The sequence below is a fragment of the Heptranchias perlo genome, chromosome 18 (genome assembly GCF_035084215.1).
Source record: "Heptranchias perlo isolate sHepPer1 chromosome 18, sHepPer1.hap1, whole genome shotgun sequence".
In the NCBI taxonomy this organism is placed as follows: Eukaryota; Metazoa; Chordata; class Chondrichthyes; order Hexanchiformes; family Hexanchidae; genus Heptranchias; species Heptranchias perlo.
Window position 1 is genome coordinate 27461893 of NC_090342.1, and position 23549 is coordinate 27485441.

At 51.5% G+C, this 23549-nt stretch overlaps 1 protein-coding gene across 7 annotated transcripts in view; it reads left to right on the forward strand.

Annotated features, from left to right (window-relative positions):
* The first annotated feature begins 2953 nt into the window (after nucleotides 1–2953).
* immp2l (inner mitochondrial membrane peptidase subunit 2) overlaps nucleotides 2954–23549 on the forward strand; it is a 496795-nt gene continuing 476199 nt past the window's right edge. For 3 of the 7 annotated variants that reach the window (XM_067999575.1, XM_067999580.1, XM_067999581.1), the window contains exon 1: nucleotides 2954–3188. The gene's annotated coding sequence lies outside the window, so the exon portion shown is untranslated. Of the gene's footprint in view, nucleotides 3189–3217; nucleotides 3312–11142; nucleotides 11228–22123; nucleotides 22275–23549 lie in introns of those variants that run through there. The other 4 variants (XM_067999579.1, XM_067999576.1, XM_067999577.1 and 1 more) reach the window with 4 other exon arrangements.

Genomic DNA, 23549 nt, shown 5'->3' on the forward strand with positions numbered 1-23549 from the left:
TAAAATAAATTTGTTGGACTTTAACCTGGTGTTGTAAGATTCCTTACATTTATTCTTTCCACGTTATAGCTGAAAAGAGTTTTCTGGATATGGATGAAACGAGAAAATCAATTTTGTGTCTGAATAGTAATTTCAAATTTGGAATGTGGATAGGTCAGTTCTACAAGACATGTATCTGTTTTCAGTGCTGTAGGTTTTTGTCAAATAAGTTCTGAGAAGTTTGAGCAATTTGAAATGGTTAATCTGCTAATACACTATTTTTGTTTTGATAATTTATGTAGTGGGGAATGCTGACTGACATTTATGTGTCTTTTTATTTAAGACCTAGAATACATGTTGATATGTAACTGTTTGCATTGAAAAGGTTAGCTGCAAATTGCAACCAATGTTTAAGCAAAAGGAGGATTTTTTAAAAGAGCTTTTGCTCCTAAAATGTGTGCAACTTTATGTTCTGCCTTTTTTTAACTGAAAATTGCAATGCACTGCAAGTTATTTGTATTGCAATGTTTTTTTATTTTGCCTGCAGGTCCAATGGACATTCCATTCCAGTAGCTTCAGAGGAACTGTATACAAAACAGGCTCACAATGTCTCATAAGATGAATGATTTATCAGTAAGTAAAGAATAGCAAGTTGAACCAGAAAGGAAAACACCAGTAGTTAATAAGTTGAAGTCAGTCTACGAAATTATTTGACTTTTTGCTATTCTTGAAAGCAAAAAAAAATGTGAATGCTGCAGAATGTATAAGATGTTATGCCACAGGATGTGATGAAACTTGGTTTGGAATTTTCTGCCTATGATTAATGTGTAAAGACTTTCACCATCACGCAAAGGAGTGGTGAGATCCAGGCAAATGGAACCCTTTCTTGTTACAGAATCTCACTGGGTTTGATAACAGGAAACCTCAGCTCATTACTTGCAGTTGTTTATTTAAATCTCGTTAGGGTTCTATCTAGAATAATCTAGAAATACAAATTAATAGCAAGATGATTAACTTTTAAGGTTTGGAGGAGTAAGGGAATTTTAATGATTAATCTTTTTAGAGCTGGCACTTTACATTCTTTTGAGCAGTTGAGAGAAATGAGTGCATAATCACACTGAATTTTATTGTCATCTACAGCTCTATGCCTATTTAAGTGGCATATTATTAGACTGAACTCTTTCCTGTCCAGGCTCGTTCCCTTTGAAATATTTCTTTGAAATGTTTCTTTGAGAATCACAATAATGGACACTGGACAATTTCACATTTGTAAACATATTTTTAATTGCATTACAAATTGCTTTGAGGGATGAGGTCAACAAAGGGAATGGACTTATTCCTTACATTTACTTCAAAATAATAGAAGTGAGTGGGTGGGACAGTACACAGGAACATGAAGGACATTTACACTAGACCAATCCAGTACATGTTTTTACCTGGATGTTATTGCATTACAGTAAAATGTGGGATTATCACCATCAGCAGGCTCGGAATGATGGAGAAGTAAATTGAGGAGGGTAATGTTTTGTGACATTTTGCGGATTATACCAAAGTCTCAAATATTGGAGCAATGTAATTCAAGAAATTGAAATGAGCAGTATGGCGACTTACACATGATGCATTGTCTTTAGCGCCAATATAACTTTAATGGGTAGTAAAACCATTTGAACAAGGATGACTTTAAGTTAGATTACAGAATTGAGCTGTTCAGAGCATTGAAAATATGCCTGCAGATATTGAACGCTAACTTGTCTATCATTTAGCGTTCTATAGTCATTGCTGCAAAGATTTTACGGGAATCTAAAGAACACTGGAAATGTAAAAGAACAGGAAAAGTACATTTTGCAGCCAGGCATGATGACATTTGGCACTATTTTCAGATGGAGAAGGAAAACATGCAATCTATCTCTGAACCTAATCAATTGAAAGATAACATGATTACTCCAATCCCACAAAAACACAATTTCCAAATGACTTATACCTGCACTAAATTGCAAAAGGATGTGTTATGGAATATAACTGGCCAAGATGTGCTTTAGTACTTTGAGCAGACTGTGGGAGGGCCTCTCACAGCAATGATCTGTTCTCCATCCCAACACGACATCTCAACAGTCTGTTCCTACTCCATGTGAACTAGATGTAGTAAAATAACACTGTAATAAGTTGACATGATTGGAGTATTTACAGATATGCTTTAGTGGTAAAGCTACATCATTTGGGGAAGACTTCCTCTGTGCACAAGTGGCATATTATTAGACTGAACTCTTTCCTGTCCAGGCTCGTTCCCTTTGAAATATTTCTTTGAAATGTTTCTTTGAGAATCACAATAATGGACACTGGACAATTTCACATTTGTAAACATATTTTTAATTGCATTACAAATTGCTTTGAGGGATGAGGTCAACAAATGTTTAGTAAAATTCTAAACATGTTTAGTAAAATTCTAAACATATTCATCGGGTTTACATAGTATAGTTGCTATAGTACCCAGAAGAAATTTTTCCCACAGTACAAAATCTATCAATATACCCAGTGTGAAAATACACAATGCATTTCACATTTTACGCTAAAAATAATCAGTTTTTTTTTCTCAGATCACGCCATTGGAGTTCCGTTAGAATCCAAAGAATGGGATAGAAGTAAGAAAACCAGACAAAATTCCATATTTTTTCCAGTTGCTTTCATTTCATAAGTTTATTTTTTACATTATTAATGCATTAGCATTGATTATTGTTGCTCAGACAAGCTTTATTGAAGGGTTTCAAACTTGTGTATTAGCCTTTGGTGTGGAAATATATTAAAACCTTTTTTGGAACTCAAGGCACAACAGGTTACCAGCTTTCCAACATGCCCTTGGGACATCAATTTCTCAAATAAAATCAAGAAAGTTGGTCATCAAAAAGAGTGAAACAGATCTATTGGTTCAGTCTGTGCTGTCACAAGGTTCAACTTAATGTTTATCCAGTTCACTCAGGCAGACCTACCATCTCACGGCAAATTTCCAGTGGAATTTATTTTCGTTTAAAAAACACGTAATAAGCTATGTTTAACGTTTTAATGTTATTTTAACGAAAATAAATTCCACTGAAAATTTGCTGGGAGATGGTAGGTCTGCCGGAGTAAACACCAGGCTGGATAAACATTAAGTATAACCTTGTCCTTGGGCTGACAGCACAGACTGAAACAAGAGAAGACGCACGAAGTGGGGGGTGAGTAGAACGGACGGAGGAAGGAAGTGACGGAACAGTCTGATGCACGGGGTTTCCAGGGTGGGTTAGGGGCTGTTTGAGGTATCGGGACAGTGAGAGAATAGGGCCCGGATCGGTTAAACGGTAACTGTCGGTTGCTCTGGAAACGTTTCGTTTTAAAATTTTCTTTGTGTTTCTTTCTCACCTTTGAGTGGTCAGGGGCGGCACTCAGTTCATCAGTCAGGGCTGACTGTCGAGGCCTTGAGCCTCGGGCTTTTATGGATTATGGCCGTAGGACGGTGCTCTCGTGTCCGTATCGAAACGCATGGTCCTGTCATGATCGTGTTTATAAAATGGTTTCCTGTCCGCCAGGGGAGTAAGTTCCCTCGGCGGGTTCACCGCAGCAGCGCGCTCTTGGCTGAGTTCCTGCGGAGCCCGTGGAACGCGGGCGGCCGCTCCCCGCTCGCAGTTATTCAGGTCTCCGCCGTTTGCTTTCTGTAAAACCAACCACGAGAAGCACCACCCGTCTGCCCCCCTCTCACCCTCTGCCCCCCTCTCACCCTCTGCCCCCCTCTCACCCTCTGCCCCCCTCTCACCCTCTGCCCCCCTCTCACCCTCTGCCCCCCCCTCACCCTCTGCCCCCCCCCTCACCCTCTGCCCCCCCCTCACCCTCTGCCCCCCCCTCACCCTCTGCCCCCCCCTCACCCTCTGCCCCCCCCTCACCCTCTGCCCCCCCCTCACCCTCTGCCCCCCCCTCACCCTCTGCCCCCCCCTCACCCTCTGCCCCCCCCTCACCCTCTGCCCCCCTCTCACCCTCTGCCCCCCTCTCACCCTCTAATCCCCCCCCCCCCGCCTCTCACCCTCTAATCCCCCCCCCCCGCCTCTCACCCTCTAATCCCCCCCCCCCCGCCTCTCACCCTCTTACCCCCCCCCCCCCGCCTCTCACCGTCTAATCCCCCCCCCCCCCCCCGCCTCTCACCCTCTAATCCCCCCCCCCCCCGCCTCTCACCCTCTAATCCCCCCCCCCCCGCCTCTCACCCTCTAATCCCCCCCCCCCCCCCGCCTCTCACCCTCTAATCCCCCCCCCCCCCGCCTCTCACCCTCTAATCCCCCCCCCCCCCGCCTCTCACCCTCTAATCCCCCCCCCTCGCCTCTCACCCTCTAATCCCCCCCCCCCCGCCTCTCACCCTCTAATCCCCCCCCCTCGCCTCTCACCCTCTAATCCCCCCCCCTCGCCTCTCACCCTCTAATCCCCCCCCCTCGCCTCTCACCCTCTAATCCCCCCCCCTCGCCTCTCACCCTCTAATCCCCCCCCCTCGCCTCTCACCCTCTAATCCCCCCCCCTCGCCTCTCACCCTCTAATCCCCCCCCCTCGCCTCTCACCCTCTAATCCCCCCCCCTCGCCTCTCACCCTCTAATCCCCCCCCCCCCCGCCTCTCACCCTCTAATCCCCCCCCCCCGCCTCTCACCCTCTAATCCCCCCCCCCCCCGCCTCTCACCCTCTAATCCCCCCCCCCCCCGCCTCTCACCCTCTAATCCCCCCCCCGCCTCTCACCCTCTAATCCCCCCACCGCCTCTCACCCTCTAATCCCCCCCCCCCGCCTCTCACCCTCTAATCCCCCCCCCCCCGCCTCTCACCCTCTAATCCCCCCCCCCCCCCGCCTCTCACCCTCTAATCCCCCCCCCGCCTCTCACCCTCTAATCCCCCCACCGCCTCTCACCCTCTAATCCCCCCACCGCCTCTCACCCTCTAATCCCCCCCCCCCCGCCTCTCACCCTCTAATCCCCCCCCCGCCTCTCACCCTCTAATCCCCCCCCCGCCTCTCACCCTCTAATCCCCCCCCCCCGCCTCTCACCCTCTAATCCCCCCCCCCCGCCTCTCACCCTCTGATCCCCCCCCCCCCGCCTCTCACCCTCTGATCCCCCCCCCCCCGCCTCTCACCCTCTGATCCCCCCCCCCCCGCCTCTCACCCTCTGCCCCCCCCGCCTCTCGCCCTCTGCCCCCCCCGCCTCTCGCCCCTCTGCCCGCCTCTCGCCCCTCTGCCCGCCTCTCGCCCCTCTGCCCGCCTCTCGCCCCCCCCCCCCGGCCTCTCGCCCCCCCCCCCCCCCGGCCTCTCGCCCCCCCCCCCCCCCGGCCTCTCGCCCCCCCCCCCCCCGGCCTCTCGGCCCCCCCCCCCCCGGCCTCTCGGCCCCCCCCCCCCCGGCCTCTCGGCCCCCTGCCCCCCCCCCCGCCTCTCGGCCCCCGGCCCCCTGCCCCCCCCCCCCCCCCCGCCTCTCGGCCCCCCGCCCCCCCCCCCCCCCCCCCCGCCTCTCGGCCCCCCGCCCCCCCCCCCCCCCGCCTCTCGGCCCCCCGCCCCCCGCCTCTCGGCCCCCCGCCCCCCCCCCCCCGGCCTCTCACCCTCTGCCCGCCTCTCACCCTCTGCCCCCCCCCCCGCCTCTCGGTCCCCTGCCCCCCCACCCCCCCACGCCTCTCGGTCCCCTGCCCCCCCCCGGCCTCTCACCCTCTGTCCCCCCCCCCCGCCTCTCGGTACCCTGCTCCCTCCCCCCGCCTCTCGGTCCCCTGCCCCCCCCCCCCCCCCCCGGCCTCTCACCCTCTGCCCGCCTCTCACCCTCTGCCCCCCCCCCCCCCCCGCCTCTCGGTCCCCTGCCCCCCCACCCCCCCCCGCCTCTCGCCCTCTGCCCCCCCCGCCTCTCGCCCTCTGCCCCCCCCGCCTCTCGCCCTCTGCCCCCCCCGCCTCTCGCCCTCTGCCCCCCCCGCCTCTCGCCCTCTGCCCCCCCCGCCTCTCGCCCTCTGCCCCCCCCGCCTCTCGCCCTCTGCCCCCCCCGCCTCTCGCCCTCTGCCCCCCCCCGCCTCTCGCCCTCTGCCCCCCCCGCCTCTCGCCCTCTGCCCCCCCCGCCTCTCGCCCTCTGCCCCCCCCGCCTCTCGCCCTCTGCCCCCCCCGCCTCTCGCCCTCTGCCCCCCCCGCCTCTCGCCCTCTGCCCCCCCCGCCTCTCGCCCTCTGCCCCCCCCGCCTCTCGCCCTCTGCCCCCCCCGCCTCTCGCCCTCTGCCCCCCCCGCCTCTCGCCCTCTGCCCCCCCCGCCTCTCGCCCTCTGCCCCCCCCGCCTCTCGCCCTCTGCCCCCCCGCCCCTCGCCCTCTGCCCCCCCCGCCTCTCGCCCTCTGCCCCCCCCGCCTCTCGCCCTCTGCCCCCCCCGCCTCTCGCCCTCTGCCCCCCCCGCCTCTCGCCCTCTGCCCCCCCCGCCTCTCGCCCTCTGCCCCCCCCGCCTCTCGCCCTCTGCCCCCCCCGCCTCTCGCCCTCTGCCCCCCCCGCCTCTCGCCCTCTGCCCCCCCCGCCTCTCGCCCTCTGCCCCCCCCGCCTCTCGCCCTCTGCCCCCCCCCGCCTCTCGCCCTCTGCCCCCCCCGCCTCTCGCCCTCTGCCCCCCCCCGCCTCTCGCCCTCTGCCCCCCCCGCCTCTCGCCCTCTGCCCCCCCCGCCTCTCGCCCTCTGCCCCCCCCGCCTCTCGCCCTCTGCCCCCCCCGCCTCTCGCCCTCTGCCCCCCCGCCTCTCGCCCTCTGCCCCCCCGCCTCTCGCCCTCTGCCCCCCCCGCCTCTCGCCCCTCTGCCCCGCCTCTCGCCCCTCTGCCCGCCTCTCGCCCCTCTGCCCGCCTCTCGCCCCTCTGCCCGCCTCTCGCCCCTCTGCCCGCCTCTCGCCCCTCTGCCCGCCTCTCGCCCCTCTGCCCGCCTCTCGCCCCTCTGCCCGCCTATCGCCCCTCTGCCCGCCTCTCGCCCCTCTGCCCGCCTCTCGCCCCTCTGCCCGCCTCTCGCCCCTCTGCCCGCCTCTCGCCCCTCTGCCCGCCTCTCGCCCCTCTGCCCGCCTCTCGCCCCTCTGCCCGCCTCTCGCCCCTCTGCCCGCCTCTCGCCCCTCTGCCCGCCTCTCGCCCCTCTGCCCGCCTCTCGCCCCTCTGCCCGCCTCTCGCCCCTCTGCCCGCCTCTCGCCCCTCTGCCCGCCTCTCGCCCCTCTGCCCGCCTCTCGCCCCTCTGCCCGCCTCTCGCCCCTCTGCCCGCCTCTCGCCCCTCTGCCCGCCTCTCGCCCCTCTGCCCGCCTCTCGCCCCTCTGCCCGCCTCTCGCCCCTCTGCCCGCCTCTCGCCCCTCTGCCCGCCTCTCGCCCCTCTGCCCGCCTCTCGCCCCTCTGCCCGCCTCTCGCCCCTCTGCCCGCCTCTCGCCCCTCTGCCCGCCTCTCGCCCCTCTGCCCGCCTCTCGCCCCTCTGCCCGCCTCTCGCCCCTCTGCCCGCCTCTCGCCCCTCTGCCCGCCTCTCGCCCCTCTGCCCGCCTCTCGCCCCTCTGCCCGCCTCTCGCCCCTCTGCCCGCCTCTCGCCCCTCTGCCCGCCTCTCGCCCCTCTGCCCGCCTCTCGCCCCTCTGCCCGCCTCTCGCCCCTCTGCCCGCCTCTCGCCCCTCTGCCCGCCTCTCGCCCCTCTGCCCGCCTCTCGCCCCTCTGCCCGCCTCTCGCCCCTCTGCCCGCCTCTCGCCCCTCTGCCCGCCTCTCGCCCCTCTGCCCGCCTCTCGCCCCTCTGCCCGCCTCTCCTCTCGCCCCTCTGCCCGCCTCTCGCCCCTCTGCCCGCCTCTCGCCCCTCTGCCCGCCTCTCGCCCCTCTGCCCGCCTCTCGCCCCTCTGCCCGCCTCTCGCCCCTCTGCCCGCCTCTCGCCCCTCTGCCCGCCTCTCGCCCCTCTGCCCGCCTCTCGCCCCTCTGCCCGCCTCTCGCCCCTCTGCCCGCCTCTCGCCCCTCTGCCCGCCTCTCGCCCCTCTGCCCGCCTCTCGCCCCTCTGCCCGCCTCTCGCCCTCCTCGCCCGCCTCTCGCCCTCTGCCCGCCTCTCGCCCCTCTGCCCGCCTCTCGCCCCCTCTGCCCGCCTCTCGCCCCTCTGCCCGCCTCTCGCCCCTCTGCCCGCCTCTCGCCCCTCTGCCCGCCTCTCGCCCCCTCTGCCCGCCTCTCGCCCCTCTGCCCGCCTCTCGCCCCTCTGCCCGCCTCTCGCCCCTCTGCCCGCCTCTCGCCCCTCTGCCCGCCTCTCGCCCCTCTGCCCGCCTCTCGCCCCTCTGCCCGCCTCTCGCCCCTCTGCCCGCCTCTCGCCCCTCTGCCCGCCTCTCGCCCCCTCTGCCCGCCTCTCGCCCCTCTGCCCGCCTCTCGCCCCTCTGCCCCGCCTCTCGCCCCTCTGCCGCCTCTCGCCCCCTCTGCCCGCCTCTCGCCCCTCTGCCCGCCTCTCGCCCCTCTGCCCGCCTCTCGCCCCTCTGCCCGCCTCTCGCCCCTCTGCCCGCCTCTCGCCCCTCTGCCCGCCTCTCGCCCCTCTGCCCCGCTCTCGCCCCTCTGCCGCCTCTCGCCCCTCTGCCCGCCTCTCGCCCCTCTGCCCGCCTCTCGCCCCTCTGCCCGCCTCTCGCCCCTCTGCCCGCCTCTCGCCCCTCTGCCCGCCTCTCGCCCCTCTGCCCGCCTCTCGCCCCCTCTGCCCGCCTCTCGCCCCTCTGCCCGCCTCTCGCCCCTCTGCCCGCCTCTCGCCCTCTGCCCGCCTCTCGCCCCTCTGCCCGCCTCTCGCCCCTCTGCCCGCCTCTCGCCCCTCTGCCCGCCTCTCGCCCCCTCTGCCCGCCTCTCGCCCCTCTGCCCGCCTCTCGCCCCTCTGCCCGCCTCTCGCCCCTCTGCCCGCCTCTCGCCCCTCTGCCCGCCTCTCGCCCCTCTGCCCGCCTCTCGCCCCTCTGCCCGCCCCCTCGCCCCTCTGCCCGCCCCCCCCCCCCCGCCGCCCCCCCCGCCCCCGCCCGCCCCCCCGCCCCTCTGCCCGCCCCCCCCCCCCCCCGGCCTCTCGCCCCCCCGCCCCCCCCCCGGCCTCTCGGCCCCCCCGCCCCGCCCCCCCCCCGCCTCTCGGCCCCCCCGCCCCCCCCCCCCCGGCCTCTCGGCCCCCCGCCCCCCCCCCGCCTCTCGGCCCCCCGCCCCCCCCCCGCCTCTCGGCCCCCCCCCCCCCCCCGCCTCTCGGCCCCCCCCCCCCCCCGCCTCTCGGCCCCCCGCCCCCCCCCCGCCCTCTCGGCCCCCCGCCCCCCCCCCCCCCCCCCGCCTCTCGAGATCCCCTGCCCCCCCCCCCGGCCTCTCACCCTCTGTCCCCCCCCCCCGCCTCTCGGTACCCTGCTCCCTCCCCCCGCCTCTCGGTCCCCTGCCCCCCCCCCGCCCCCCCCCCCGCCTCTCGGTCCCCTGCCCCCCCCCCCCCCCGCCTCTCGGTCCCCTGCCCCCCCCCCCCCCCCCCCCCGCCTCTCGGTCCCCCCCCCCCCCCCCCCCGCCTCTCGGTCCCCTGCCCCCCCCCCCCCGCCTCTCGGTCCCCTGCCCCCCCCCCCCCCCGCCTCTCGGTCCCCTGCCCCCCCCCCCCCCCCGCCTCTCGGTCCCCTGCCCCCCCCCCCCGCCTCTCGGTCCCCTGCCCCCCCCCCCGCCTCTCGGCCCCCTTCCCATACTTGACATGACTCTCCTTCCAAATCTTGTTTATCGCTTTGCTGGTGATTTCAGCAAATCCCATCACTTGCCCAGAATTTTCTCCATTGCCTTTTGAAGCAGGTTTGTGCTTCAGGAAAGTTGCTGGATTGCTTCTTGTTAACTCAGACTCTCTCAGCCTTTTGTGCTGCCGGCAACCATCAATTAATTTTTTTGAGTGATGTGTTCTAGTTATACTAAGTTGGGCCAAAATTGATAATTTACACACAAAATAGTAGAACTCTTGTGTTGAGTAACACTGATTAAAAGGTACTTGACTCCAATTCATGAAGTTTGCACTCAACTGAATTCGTTATGTCCCACACTATTCATGGAGAGTTCTTGCCGCCTCTTCCGCTCTCATGTCACTTTATTGTAATACTTGATTTGTATTACAATGCTGTTATTAACAGGAGCACTGTTTTAAAGGACAGCTTTGCACTAGAAATGAAATGGAGCACTTTCCACTGGAGCCAAAATCTATTTCAGGAGCTGGTTTCCCTCAGGCATTTTGGATAGAAAGAATATTGCTGGCTTTGAATATAAATGTTGTCGTTCTTTTGAGACCTCAGGTAGTTGAAAGTATAGCTCATCATTCCTAGTGACAATGAGGTTTTTATGTTTCTAAATTAAATATACATACTCCCAACAACGGAGAAGGTTTGCAGCCAGTCTGCATAAAATTGTGATTTGGAAGCAACTGTGCATTTGGGGGTGTTCCTCAGTTGCTCTGAATTCTGCCCTGCAGTGTAAACAGGGTGAATTGAGAGAGCCTTGCTACAATATTCATGGTATGCCAGCAGTAGTAAAGAGATGGCAGGTCTCTTTGTTTTTAGTAGTGCCTAAGAGCTTTCATTAGTCTAAAATTAAAGATCGGTTGAAAAGGTGTGGGGCCTAGTATGTGTGAAATCATATTCTCTCTCAACCTGATAAAACCTTTAACGACTGGGCTAAGTTCTAGGTACTGTCTTTGTTATGCTAGTGTCACATGCAAGAATGAGACACTTAAAAAAACATTCTCGTTTTAGATAGGTTGAACTTAACAACATGCAACTGGGTGCTTGTCTTTCTCCAAAACTCAGATTGCTACTGTGCAGCATCTTGAGTCCTGAATGACCACTGTGCTGTAGGCATAACTTGACCATCTGCATCTTATACCTATTTACCATCCCAAGGGAGTCAGATTTTGCTGGTAGTTGGGGATAGCTACAGTATGTGTACATTGCAGAGTTGTGATTTGCATTGGAATTTAGTGCATCATGTTAACTGTAGCCAACTTAGCATTACTTTGCTGTCAGAGTGCCATCATTGGTGTGTTTTAGGAAGTGGTGCAGCAAAGAGGAGTAACTTTTGTTTTGATCAAAGTTTACATGGCCCTAAGTGTAAATTCTGCATAAAAATTATAAAATAATGAGTCGTGACATTCTTGTTTTCTTAACCCCAATAATAAGCTTTACCCTAACAACAACTTGTTGCATTTATATAGTACCTTTTTAATGTAGGAAAAAAAATCCCAAGATGCTTCATGGAGGCAGAAGGAAAAAATGGACGTTAAGCCAAAGAAGAGATTAGGAGGGGTGCTCAAAGGTGAGTTTTAAGGAGTAGGGGTCTATGGAGGGAATTCAGAGTGTGGGGGCCTGCATGTCAGACAAAAGCAGGGGATGCACAAGAGGCTGGAATCTGAACGGGGAGTTTGGGGAGGGAGGAGGTTTAAGATAGGGAGGGACAAGGTCAGGGATCGATTTGAACAAAACAATTTGAATTTTAATATTGACGTGTTGGGGCACTGGGAGCCAAAGTAGGTTAACGAAGACTGGGGTGATGAGAGAGTGGGACTTGATGTGGATAGGATACGGGCAGCAGAATTTTGGATGAGCTGAAGTTCATTGAGGGTGGAGGATGGAAGGCCTCCATGAAGAGTATTGGAATAGTTGAGTCTGGTAGGGACAAAGCCATGGATGAGGATTTTAGTAACAGAAGGAGAGGTGGGTGATGTTATGGAGGTGGAAGTAGCAACTCTGAGATGGAGAGGATAAGGGGTCAAAAAATCAGCTCAGGGTTGAACAGGAAAATCATTAGCCTCAGAAAATCATTCTCACTTTACCGGTGAGAGCTTTTTGCTGCACCACTGGTGCCACCCCTCCAGGATTGTCCTGGAATCTTTAGGAATTCAAGATTAATTTCCTGGACACTGTTGCGAGCAACCCAGGAGAAAAATCATAGCGGCATTAAAAAAAATTGTGTATTTTTTCATTTTCTTTGAACATTTATTGGCAATGAGAATAAAGGCTGTTTGACAGGACAGGGCGGTTTGATACAGGTACTCCTGTGATGAAGCCTTCAGGAATACTTCCCACCAGAGTTGGCAACACCAGGTATTCATGTACTTAATTATGGGCAGGTTTGTACAGCGTATGTATGCCCATGGAGAACTGGGTTAGGAAAGGCCAATCTCATTTGAACTAGGAATTTTACAGCTGGATTCAGACACAAATCCCAAAGGCAATTAGACTGTGTGAAAATTGCACTATCCAACCACCTAATGTCTTATTTAAAAATGTTTTAGTGAAGCATTTTAATTTAAAGCCTCTTCTGCTATCAGAAGATTTTTTTTTCAATTTTTCAGTAAGGAGAGCATTAGAGTAGTTGAGTCTGGAGGTAACTAAAGCATGTACACGAGTTTTGGCAGTGGAGGGTCTGAGGTAATATTCTTAGTGGATAACGTTGCAGTGATGGATAGGATGTGGGATTAAAAGCTCAGCTCAGGGTTGAATGGGACAGTAAAAGTGAAAGCAGTCTGATTCAGCCTTAGCTGGGGAGGGAGGTAGAATCAGTGGAAAAGAAGCTAAGCATGTGGCTGAAGACAGTGGCTTTGGTTTTCCCGATATTGAGCTGGAGACAGTTGTGATTCATCGAGAACTTGCTGTTGAAGTAATCTAGTAGCGCTGAGGTAGCCGAAGGGTTGAGAGAAGTGGTGGTGAGGTATGGTGAGTATTATCACCATACATGTGAAAGCTGACTCTGTGCTTTCTGGTGATATTGCCAAGGGGCAGGTAACGGGTGAAGGAGGTGGGGCTAATATCGATCCTTCCTTGAGGCACCATCGAAGTAATGGTGTGGGAGAGAGGAGTGGTGTGCTGGTTGCGTTCAGATATATAGGAATGGAACCATGCAAGGACAGTCCCATAGAACTGGACAACTGAGGAGCAGCCCTGGAGGAAGATGATTTGGTCAACTGTGTTGAATACTGTGGAAAGGTTGAGGGGGGGAGAAAGTGCACTCTGGTCACAAATGACATGATTTTGTTCGTGTATTTGGTTAAGGCTGTTTTGGTACTGAGTAATGTGGAAAGGAGGGATGCGAACACGGGTATTTGGGAATGATAGGCTCCCTGGCTGGTTTAGTTCCCTTGCGTATCCTGGAGGTATTGAGGTGAATTATGATGCTCCTGTTGTTATCCTTGCTGAGATCAACTAATTCAGCACAGAGCACGGATTGAATATGGGACCTTCGTAGTCTGTATGCTCAGTACCACACCGGCAGTACATTTACTTACTCAGCTATTGGGTGAACTCAGAAAGCTTATTTTGACTATATAAAAATGCTTTGTATTTTAAGTTTTGGAGTGCTGTGTTATCGGAAGTACCATATTTTCGATGTGATTTAAATTGATCTGCCTGATAGGGTGGATGTAAAAGATACCACTACATTATTCGAAACAGAGAAGGGGAGTTCTCCTGGTGTCCTGACCAGCACTTAACACATTTTAAATAGATTAACTGGTTATTTATCTTACCACCTTTTTGTGGGACCTGATGTGTGCAAATTGGCTGCTGCATTTGCGTACATAACAACAGTGACTACACTTCAGAAGTATCTCATTGACTGTGAAGCTCATCAGGACATCCTGAGGATGTGACTGGTGCTAAATAAGTCCACGTTCATTTGATTTTAAATGAACACCTATTCTAGTTCCTGAATTTGGATTTTTTTGACACCTATATAGGAGCACAGTCTGACCATCTGAGATAGGAACATTCAGTGCAGCCTTGTATGTTTGTGGTTATTACAGTAATTGCATAAATGGTGTGAGACCACTGTAATCTAGTAAATTGGACATTGACATATATAGTCAGGCTGTAGCTTGAGCCTTGTGGTGGAATTCAAGATATGAGTAAACATGCCAAGATCCAAAAAATGGTCAACATTTCATACATGAGATCATATCAGCAAAGGTCCATAATCTTACGTAGATGAAAAACACAGTGCTACCTTTTGAAATGTGTCAGTTTGCTTCTCAAACTTCGTCTGTTCACCTTCAAACATACAGTCCAGGAATCAATTTCTGCAGTCAAACCTGTGGAGGAAATGGATAGTGAAGAATAAAGCACTTTCTAATGATAAACTGTACAATACACAGTAACCTACTTGGGTGGGAAGTTAACTTTGATTTTCTGATGGGTTTGACTACAATTGGCTGGACTACCCAAGAAATTGTAGGCACTCTGAATGCAACTCTGCAAACTACTTACAAATAGGGCTGACTTTGCTCTTTCTCACCAGTTACAGAGGCAATAACTTGGTCTGAAGAGCTAGGATTGCTTCCTATTATAAAGAAGTTTAGAAGCTAGGTGTGTGTCATAGAAACTTGTTAAAAAGAATATGATGGATTGGAAATGAAAGGCAGGTGTCCATTTTTCTGCGAAACAAAATCTTGAAAATTTGAGAAGCCTTTGTTTAAATAAAAGAAAGAGGTAGATTGTTCTCCAGGTGTATCACAGATGGGAAATACCCAGCCATATGGATTGGTACAAAGGCTGCCACTCATCTACCTGTCCTAGATTTTCACGGAATAGCCTGTAGTAGAACAGGAAACCAGCTTGTCAATTACATACAATGCCACTTAGAAGGAACTCTGTTCCAAGAACTAACTTGAAAGGTTTACTACCTCAATATATATCTTGTCTATTTACATATGAAAACTTTACTGTGGACATCATCAATTTGTACTGCCTGTTATTTCTGAGATTTTAGCATTCCATTTGCATGTAGCACCACCGTTTCATAAGAAATAGGAGCAGGAGTAGGCCATATGGCCCCTCGAGCTTGCTCCGCCATTCAATAAGATCATGGTTGATCTTCTGCTTCAACTCCACTTTCCCGCCCTATCCCCATATCCCTTGATTCCCTTAGTGTCCAAAAATCTATCGATCTCAGTCTTGAATATACTCAACGACTGAACATCCACAGCCCTCTGAGGTAGAGAAGTCCAAAGATTCACAACCATCTGAGTGAAGAAATTTTTCCTCATCTCAGTCCTAAGTGGCTGACCCCTTATCCTGAGACTCTGACCCCTCATTCTAGACACTCCAGCCAGGGGAAACAGCCTCTCAGCATCTGCCCTGTCAAGTCTTCTAAGAATTTTATACATTATGATGAGATCACCTCCCTTATCATGCAAATACTGTCGTTACTGTACATTAGCTTGCAGCTTATGCTCCATAGCAGTATGTTTCCAGAGCCTGCTATTCATCCACACCTTTCAGCTTTTTAAATGTTATATTTTTGGAAAACTTTTATAGTCATCACACAGTTGGTGTCAGTGCTGCAAATGTTTCTTTATGCTCAGTGTTACTATTGAGCATTCGCAGCTCACGTAGAGTATCCAGTTGCAGAGTAAAACTTGCTCTACTCTAACGCAGCATGCTTAACTTTAATCGTAACAAAGCACACCTATTTGTGAAGTTCTTGTTTCCCACGCTTGGTTTCTCTCTTTCACCATTGTGTCAGCCGTGGCTCAGTGGTAGCACTCTCGCCTCTGAGTCAGAAGGTTGTGGGTTCATATCCCACTCCAGGGACTTGAGCACCAAATCTAGGCTGACACTGCAGTGCAGTACTGAGGGAGCGCTGCACTGACTGGAGGTGCTGCCTTTTTGATAAGGCGTTAAACTGAGGCCCACCTGCCCTCTCGGGTGGATGTAAAAGATCCCATGACACTATTTGAAGAAGAGCAGGGGAGTTCGTCCCAGTGTCTTGGCCAGTGTTTATTCCTCAACCACCACCTAAAACCGATTATCTGGTTAGCATATGGGATACTTAGCTTTGTAAATAAAGGCATTGATTACAAAAAGAAGGAAGTCATGCTAAACTGTTACAAATCACTGGTTAGGCCTCAGCTGGAGTATTGTGTACAATTCTGGGCACCACACTTTAGGAAGGATGGTAAGGCCTTGGAGAGGGCACAGCGGAGGTTTAGCAGGATGATACCAGGGATGAGAGACTTTAGTTATATGGAGAGTTTGGAGAAGCTGGGATTGTTCTCCTTGGAGCAGAGAAGGTTAAGTGGAGACCTAATAGAGATATTCTAAATTATGAGGGGTTTTGATAGAGCAAGTAGGGAGAAACTGTTTCCTCTGGCAAGTGGGTCGGTAACCAGAGGTCATAGATTTAAAATAATTGGCAAAAGAACTAGAGGGGAAACGAGAATTTTTTTCATACAGGGTTGTTAAGATCTGGAACGCATTACCTGGAAGGGTGGTGGAATCAGATTCCATAGGAACTTTCAAAAGGCAATTGGACATGTACTTGAAGAGGACTAATTTGCAGGGTTATGGGGAAAAAGCTGGGGTGTGCAACTAAGTTGGATAGCTCTTTCAAAGAGCCGGCACAATTACGACGGGCCGAATGGCTGTCTTCTGTGCTATAACATTCTATGATTATCACATTGCTGTTTGTGGGACCTTGATGTGCACAAATTGGCTGCTGTGATTCCTACACTACAACGATGACTACACTTCAAATGTACTTCACTGGCTGTATAGCACTTTGGGATGTCCTGAGATCATGAAGGCTGCAATATAAATGGAAATCTATCTTTCTTTATCTAATACCTCATTTAGATTAAGTTTCGACTTCCAATGAAAACAGTTCAGCAATATTATCCTGTTCTTGTTTTGCCAAATATGCCTTCATTGATACCATGGGTAGATTGGGAGACTAGTGGCAGTACTGGAACAGCTGTGAAGTTGCTCAAAACTCATAAATGTGTCTGATTAAGCCCATGGGCTTAATAAGAGTTGAGGGAAATTCTCTATAGTCCAGCAATGTTAAAATCATGTTTTAAAGAAAAATCATGTTGCTGTAATGAAGAAAATAATGGCACTAAAGAGTGACAAATCCCCAGGACCAGATGGTTTCCATTTCAGATTTTAAAGGAAATAGGTGAGAACATTGTAAAAGCCCTAATGATAATCCAAAGTTCTGCAATTCAGGAACCGTTCCTTTAGATTGGAAAATTGCACATGTCACTCTGCTATTTAAGAAAGGTGAGAGAGGGAAACCAGGGAATTATAGACTAATTAGTCTAATATCTAGAGTCTATGATTAAGGATAGAGTGACTGAACACCTTGAAAATTTTCAGCTGATCAGAGAGAGCCAGCATGGATTTTTAAAGGGTAGGCCATGCCTTACAAACCTGATAGAATTTTTTGAAGAGGTGCCTAAAGTAGAGGACAGGGGAATGCCTATGGATGTTGTTTATACGGACTTCCAGAAGGCATTCGATAAAGTCCCTCATAAGAGATTGTTAGCTAAAGTTGAAGCTTATGGAATTGAGGGCAAATTATTGACCTGATTGGGAAAATGGCTGAGTGGCAGGAGACAGAGAGTAGGGATAATGGGCAGGTAGTCAAATTGGCAAGATATGACTAGTGTTGTCCCACAGGGATCTGTGTTGGGTCCTCAACTATTAATAACAGTATTTATTAACGACTTAGATGTCGGAATGGAGAGCCACATATTCAAGTTTGCCGATGACACAAAGATAGGCAGTATTGTAAACAGTGTAGATGGAAGCATAAAATTACAGAGAGATATTAACAGATTAAGTGAATGGGCAAAATTGTGGCAAATGGATTTCAATGGACCTAACAAGGATAGATAAGAGGACTTTCTAAATGGTGAAAAGCTTGAGACATTGGAGGTCCAAAGAGACTTAGGGGTCCACGTACATAGATCATTAAAATGTTATGGACAGGTACAGAAAGTAATCAAATAGGCTAATGGAATGCTGACTTTTATAACTAGAGGACTAGAATACAAGGGGGTGGAAGTTCTGCTACAGCTATACAAAGACCTGGCTAGACCACACCTGGAGTACTATGTTCAGTTCTGGACACCGCACCTTAGAAAGGACATACTGGCCTTTGAAGGAGTGCAGTGTGGATTTACTAGAATGATACCTTGACTCTAGGGGTTCAATTACGAGGAGTGGTTACACAAACTAGGGTTGTGTTCCCTGGAATTTGGAAGATTAAGGGGTGATTTGATCGAAGTTTTCAAGATATTAAGGGGAACTGATAAGGTAGATAGAGAGAAACTATTTCCACCGGTTGGGGAGTCTAGGACTAGGGGACCTAGCCTAAAAATTAGAGCCAGGAGTTTCAAGAGTGAAGTTAAGAAACACTTCTACACACAAAGGGTGGTAGAAGTTTGGAACTCTCCCGCAAATAGCAGTTGATGCTAGCTCAATTGTTCATTTTAAATCTGAGGTTGATAGATTTTTGTTAGGTATTAAAGGATGTGGGGCTAAGGTGGGTATGTGGAGTTAGGTCACAGATCAGCCATGATCTCATTGAATGGCGGAACAGGCTTGAGGGGCTAAATGGCCTACCCCTGTTCCTATGTTCCAATGCTGCCTTGTGCAGGCGACTTGAGAGATCACCCCACCAAGACCAGAGAAAAATGATAACCATTTACTTTTTCTGCTGGCTGTGCATTGTCTCTGGGGGCAGGGAATAAAACCACAATGACGAGGTGATACGACTTCTAGAGGCGTGGAAGTTAGTTCATTTATAGTGTGTTGGCTCAGATGCTGCACTGATATGGAATATGAGCCTCTGAGTTAGATTGTCAAGTTGTGGTTAATTGCTTTTGAATTGGAGACCTGTGCAACTCGAAACTTCACAAAGGACCTTTATAATTGTCACAGGGAGAGGATTCAGACTGTGGTCACAACTCCACCCAGTCCCTTTTATTATTATTATTTCTATGGGATTTATGCATACTGCATTTCTCTAGAGTCTTTTGTGCCATTGTTCATGGCAAATCAGAAGATCTGTTTTCTAAGCACCAGAGCATCATACCATTTAATGCACCGTGTATTTTTGTTAGGCAAGGGTATAAAGAGTTATGGAACCAAGGCGGGTAGACAGAGTTAAGATACAGATCAGCTGTGATCTAATTGAATGGCGGAACAGGCTCAAGGGGCTGAATGGCCTACTCCTGTTCCTATGTTCCTAATGTCGTCTGTCGCTAAGATAAAAAGGTCAAGCTGTTGTGAATAGGCATATCCTGAGGTCAGTTAGAGATAGAGTTGCTCACCTTCCAGGATTGTCCTGTATCTCCAGGAATGAAAGATTAATCTCCTGGACACAACTGTGAGCAACCAGGGAGAAAAATCATTGGGGCATTAAAAAAAATGTTTTTTTTCATTTTCTTTAACACTTTCATTTATTAGTTATAAAAATATTGGAGATGGGGGAGAAAAGGCTGTTTGACTGGGCAGGGCGGTTGGAGGCAGGAGGTCATGCGATGAAACCTCCAGGAATACATCCAATCCAAGTTGGCAGTCCTAATTAGAGGATATTTTGTACTCCAGGGTTTTTTTGTAACCTGGCAGGTGCTTGCAAAATTGGATAAAATCAACACAAAATAACTTCAATTTTTATGCATTTTTTTCTAAAAGCTTGGTAGAAATTTGCATGTGTTAACAGTCTGCCATTTGAAGTCTGACAAACTTTTATATAAGCTGCAACATGTAGTTCCTTTAACCACATTCTCAGTCTTTTTTGCAAGTCTTTTATAGCACAGGATACAAACAAGATGGTAGGCAAGAAGCATCTGGTTGAAGGTGGGTACATGCTGTTTAAGATCATGGGAGGGGGGAGGGTCTTATGGTTTTTTAGCATGGTGGGTGGGGGATGTTTGGGGTTCAGCAAGAAGGGGATGGCAGTACTGGAGAAGGGAGTCCTGGAGTCTGTGAGTAATGGGATGGGTCCTGTATTCTAGCAGAGTCAGGGAGGTAACAAACAGGGTCTGACACCATGGGGAGCTGGGCACAGAATCATTTCTCTGCCCGTTTCCCCTCTCCCCAGTCTCAAGCGGCACTTACTCACCAATAACCTGCTCACCGATGCTCAGTTTGGGTTCCACCAGGACCACTCGGCTCCAGACCTCATTACAGCCTTGGTCCAAACATGGACAAAAGAGCTGAATTCCAGAGGTGAGGTGAGAGTGACTGCCCTTGACATCAAGGCAGCATTTGACCGAGTGTGGCACCAAGGAGCCCTAGTAAAAATTGAAGTCAATGGGAATCAGGGGGAAAACTCTCCAATGGCTAGAGTCATACCTAGCACAAAGGAAGATGGTAGTGGTTGTTGGAGGCCAATCATCTTAGCCCCAGGACATTGCTGCAGGAGTTCCTCAGGGCAGTGTCCTAGGCCCAACCATCTTCAGCTGCTTCATCAATGACCTTCCCTCCATCATAAGGTCAGAAATGGGGATGTTTGCTGATGATTGCACAGTGTTCAGTTCCATTCGCAACCCCTCAAATAACGAAGCAGTCCGAGCCCGCATGCAGCAAGACCTGGACAACATCCAGGCTTAGGCTGATAAGTGGCAAGTAACATTCGCGCCAGAGAAGTGCCAGGCAATGACCATCTCCAACAAGAGAGAGTCTAACCACCTCCCCTTGACATTCAACAGCATTACCATCGCCGAATCCCCCACCATCAACATCCTGGGGGTCACCATTGACCAGAAACTTAACTGGACCAACCATATAAATACTGTGGCTACAAGAGCAGGTCAGAGGCTGGGTATTCTGTGGCGAGTGACTCACCTCCTGACTCCCCAAAGCCTTTCCACCATCAACAAGGCACAAGTCAGGAGTGTGATGGAATACTCTCCACTTGCCCGGATGAGTGCATCTCCAACAACACTCAAGAAGCTTGACACCATCCAGGACAAAGCAGCCCGCTTGATTGGCATCCCATCCACCACCCAAACATTTACTCCCTTCACCACCGGCGCACAGTGGCTGCAGTGTGTACCATCCACAGGATGCACTGCAGCAACTCGCCAAAGCTTCTTCGACAGCACCTCCCAAACCCGTGACCTCTACCACCTAGAAGGACAAGGGCAGCAGGCACATGGGAACAACACCCTTGCACGTTCCCCTCCAAGTCACACACCACCCTGACTTGGAAATATATCGCAGTTCCTTCATCGTCGCTGGGTCGAAATCCTGGAACTCCCTTCCTTGCAGCACTGTGGGAGAACCTTCACCACACGGACTGCAGCGGTTCAAGAAGGTGGCTCACCACCACCTTCTCAAGGGCAATTAGGGATGGGCAATAAATGGCGGCCTCGCCAGCGATGCCCACATCCCATAAACAAATAAAAAAAAGTACACACCTGCTGCCTGAGTCCCTTGCAATTTGGTGTTGCCCAGACTTTGCTGCCTCTTTCCCCCAATGTAATATCCCCATTTGACCTCGGTGCTTGCTCCAAGCTCCCGCTTCTGCCATTATCTAGTGCTAGCTGCGCATCAGATCTGCGGGCTGTGTGTGTCATGCATGAGGGTAATGGAGATTGTCGGAGATTTGCATCAGAGGAGAAACAGGCCGATGGTGAGATGAAGCTGGAGCTTCTAAGCACATACATGAGTTAATCAGGGCCAGACAGCGTGGATTATTAAAGGCCAGTTTTATGCTTGGCCAACCTTATGGAATATTTTGAAACGAGAGGTTAGATATATGTTGGAGAAATGTATCTTTAATACTGGGGGGATATGTTGAGAAAGATATTTTATTTATATATAGCCGTAGAGTACACAACTCATTGGTTACGCTGCAGCTAGAATTTGATCTTGGGATTTTATGCACCTTACTTTGGAAAGGATGTCAGTGTGACAGAGAGGATTTGGAAGAGAATTATTAAAATGATACCAGGAATGGAAGCTTTAGTTATGAGGAGAGACGAGAGGGGCTCGCCACTAAAACAGAGAAGGTTAAAAGGTGATTTGATAGAGGGGTTCAAAATTATAAGTGGGTTTGAAATTATTTCCACTAGTTGGTAAATTGTTAAGTAGAGGTGATAACTTTAAGATCATTACCAAAAGAAAAAAGAGATTAGTGGAATTTCTTTTATGCAGTGGATTGTTAGGACATTAATGCTCTTCCAGAAATATTGGTGAAGCAGAGTCTGAAATAGCTTTTAAAAGGAAAGTGGATAAATATTTGAAAGAGAAACATTTAAAAGGTTATGTGAAAAAGCAGGGAAATGAGACAAATTGGGATGATAGTTCTTTCAGAGAGCTGGGGCAGGCACATTGGGCCAAATGGCTACTTGTGCTGTAAAATTATAGGATAGATAAAGGAAATGCTGTGACTGTAGATTATAAGGATTATATGATGTTGCAGGCTTATGGCAAAGATAATGGCACAAAGATAATGAAGGGGAACATGGCCTAAAGAATAGACCGGTGATTGGAGGACAGAAAGCAAAGGAAAATTCTGAGCATTGAATGGGGTGAACCATGAAGGAGTAAGGAAAAGTTCTCGGACTGGCAAGGTACAGTGATTGTTGTTCCATAGGTACCCGTGTTGAGGTTGCTTTTAATTACTGTATACATATACATATTTGAATGTATTACCTTTTTTAAAGCCTCGAAGATAGCAAGGAAGATGCTTCAGGTTTCAGGTAGGTAGGTATGAAGAAGTACTGATGAATGTAAGGAATCTTACAACGCCAGGTTATAGTCCAACAATTTTATTTTAAAATCACAAGCTTTCGGAGATTATCCCCTTCATCAGGTGAGTGAGTGAATAAGAGGTTCTCAAATCGCTTATCTTATATTAGGCTGGGACACCATCACACCAATCAAAAGGTGTCGTTGGTGTTCAGACAGGTTAGCCACGGAAAACAGTAGGTCCCAGTATGCTGAATGCACATTGTGTCAAATTACATAGACAGAGAGAAAGAGACCCAAAAGGCAGAGAGAGAGAATATTAAAAACCGATAACTTTTTTTTCCCCTTGCTGGTGGGGTTACGTGTAGCGTGACATGAACCCAAGATCCCGGTTGAGGCCGTCCTCATGGGTGCGGAACTTGGCTATCAATTTCTGCTCGACGATTTTGCGTTGTCGTGTGTCTCGAAGGCCGCCTTGGAGAACGCTTACCCGAAGATCGGTGGCTGAATGTCCTTGACTGCTAAAGTGTTCCCCGACTGAGAGGGAACCCTCCTGTCTGGCGATTGTTGCGCGGTGTCCGTTCATCCGTTGTCGCAGTGTCTGCATGGTCTCGCCAATGTACCATGCTCCGGGGCATCCTTTCCTGCAATGTATGAGGTAGACAACGTTGGCCGAATCACAGGAGTATGAACCATGTACCTGGTGGGTGGTGTCCTCTCATGTGATGGTGGTATCCGTGTTGATGATCTGGCATGTCTTGCAGAGGTTGCCGTGGCAGGGTTGCGTGGTGTCGTGGACCCTGTTCTCCTGAAAGCTGGGTAATTTGCTGCGAACGATGGTCTGTTTGAGGTTGGGTGGCTGTTTGAAGGCGAGTAGTGGAGGCGTGGGGATGGCCTCAGCGAGGTGTTCGTCATCATCGATGTCATGTTGAAGGCTGCGGAGAACATGGCGTAGTTTCTCCGCTCCGGGGAAGTACTGGACGACGAAGGGTACTCTGTTGGTTGTGTCCCGTGTTTGTCTTCTGAGGAGGTCGATGCGATTCTTCGCTGTGGCCCGTCGGAACTGTCGATCGATAAGTCGAGCGTCATATCCCGTTCTTACGAGGCTAACCTGTGCTAACCTGTTTGAACACCAACGACACCTTTTGATTGGTGTG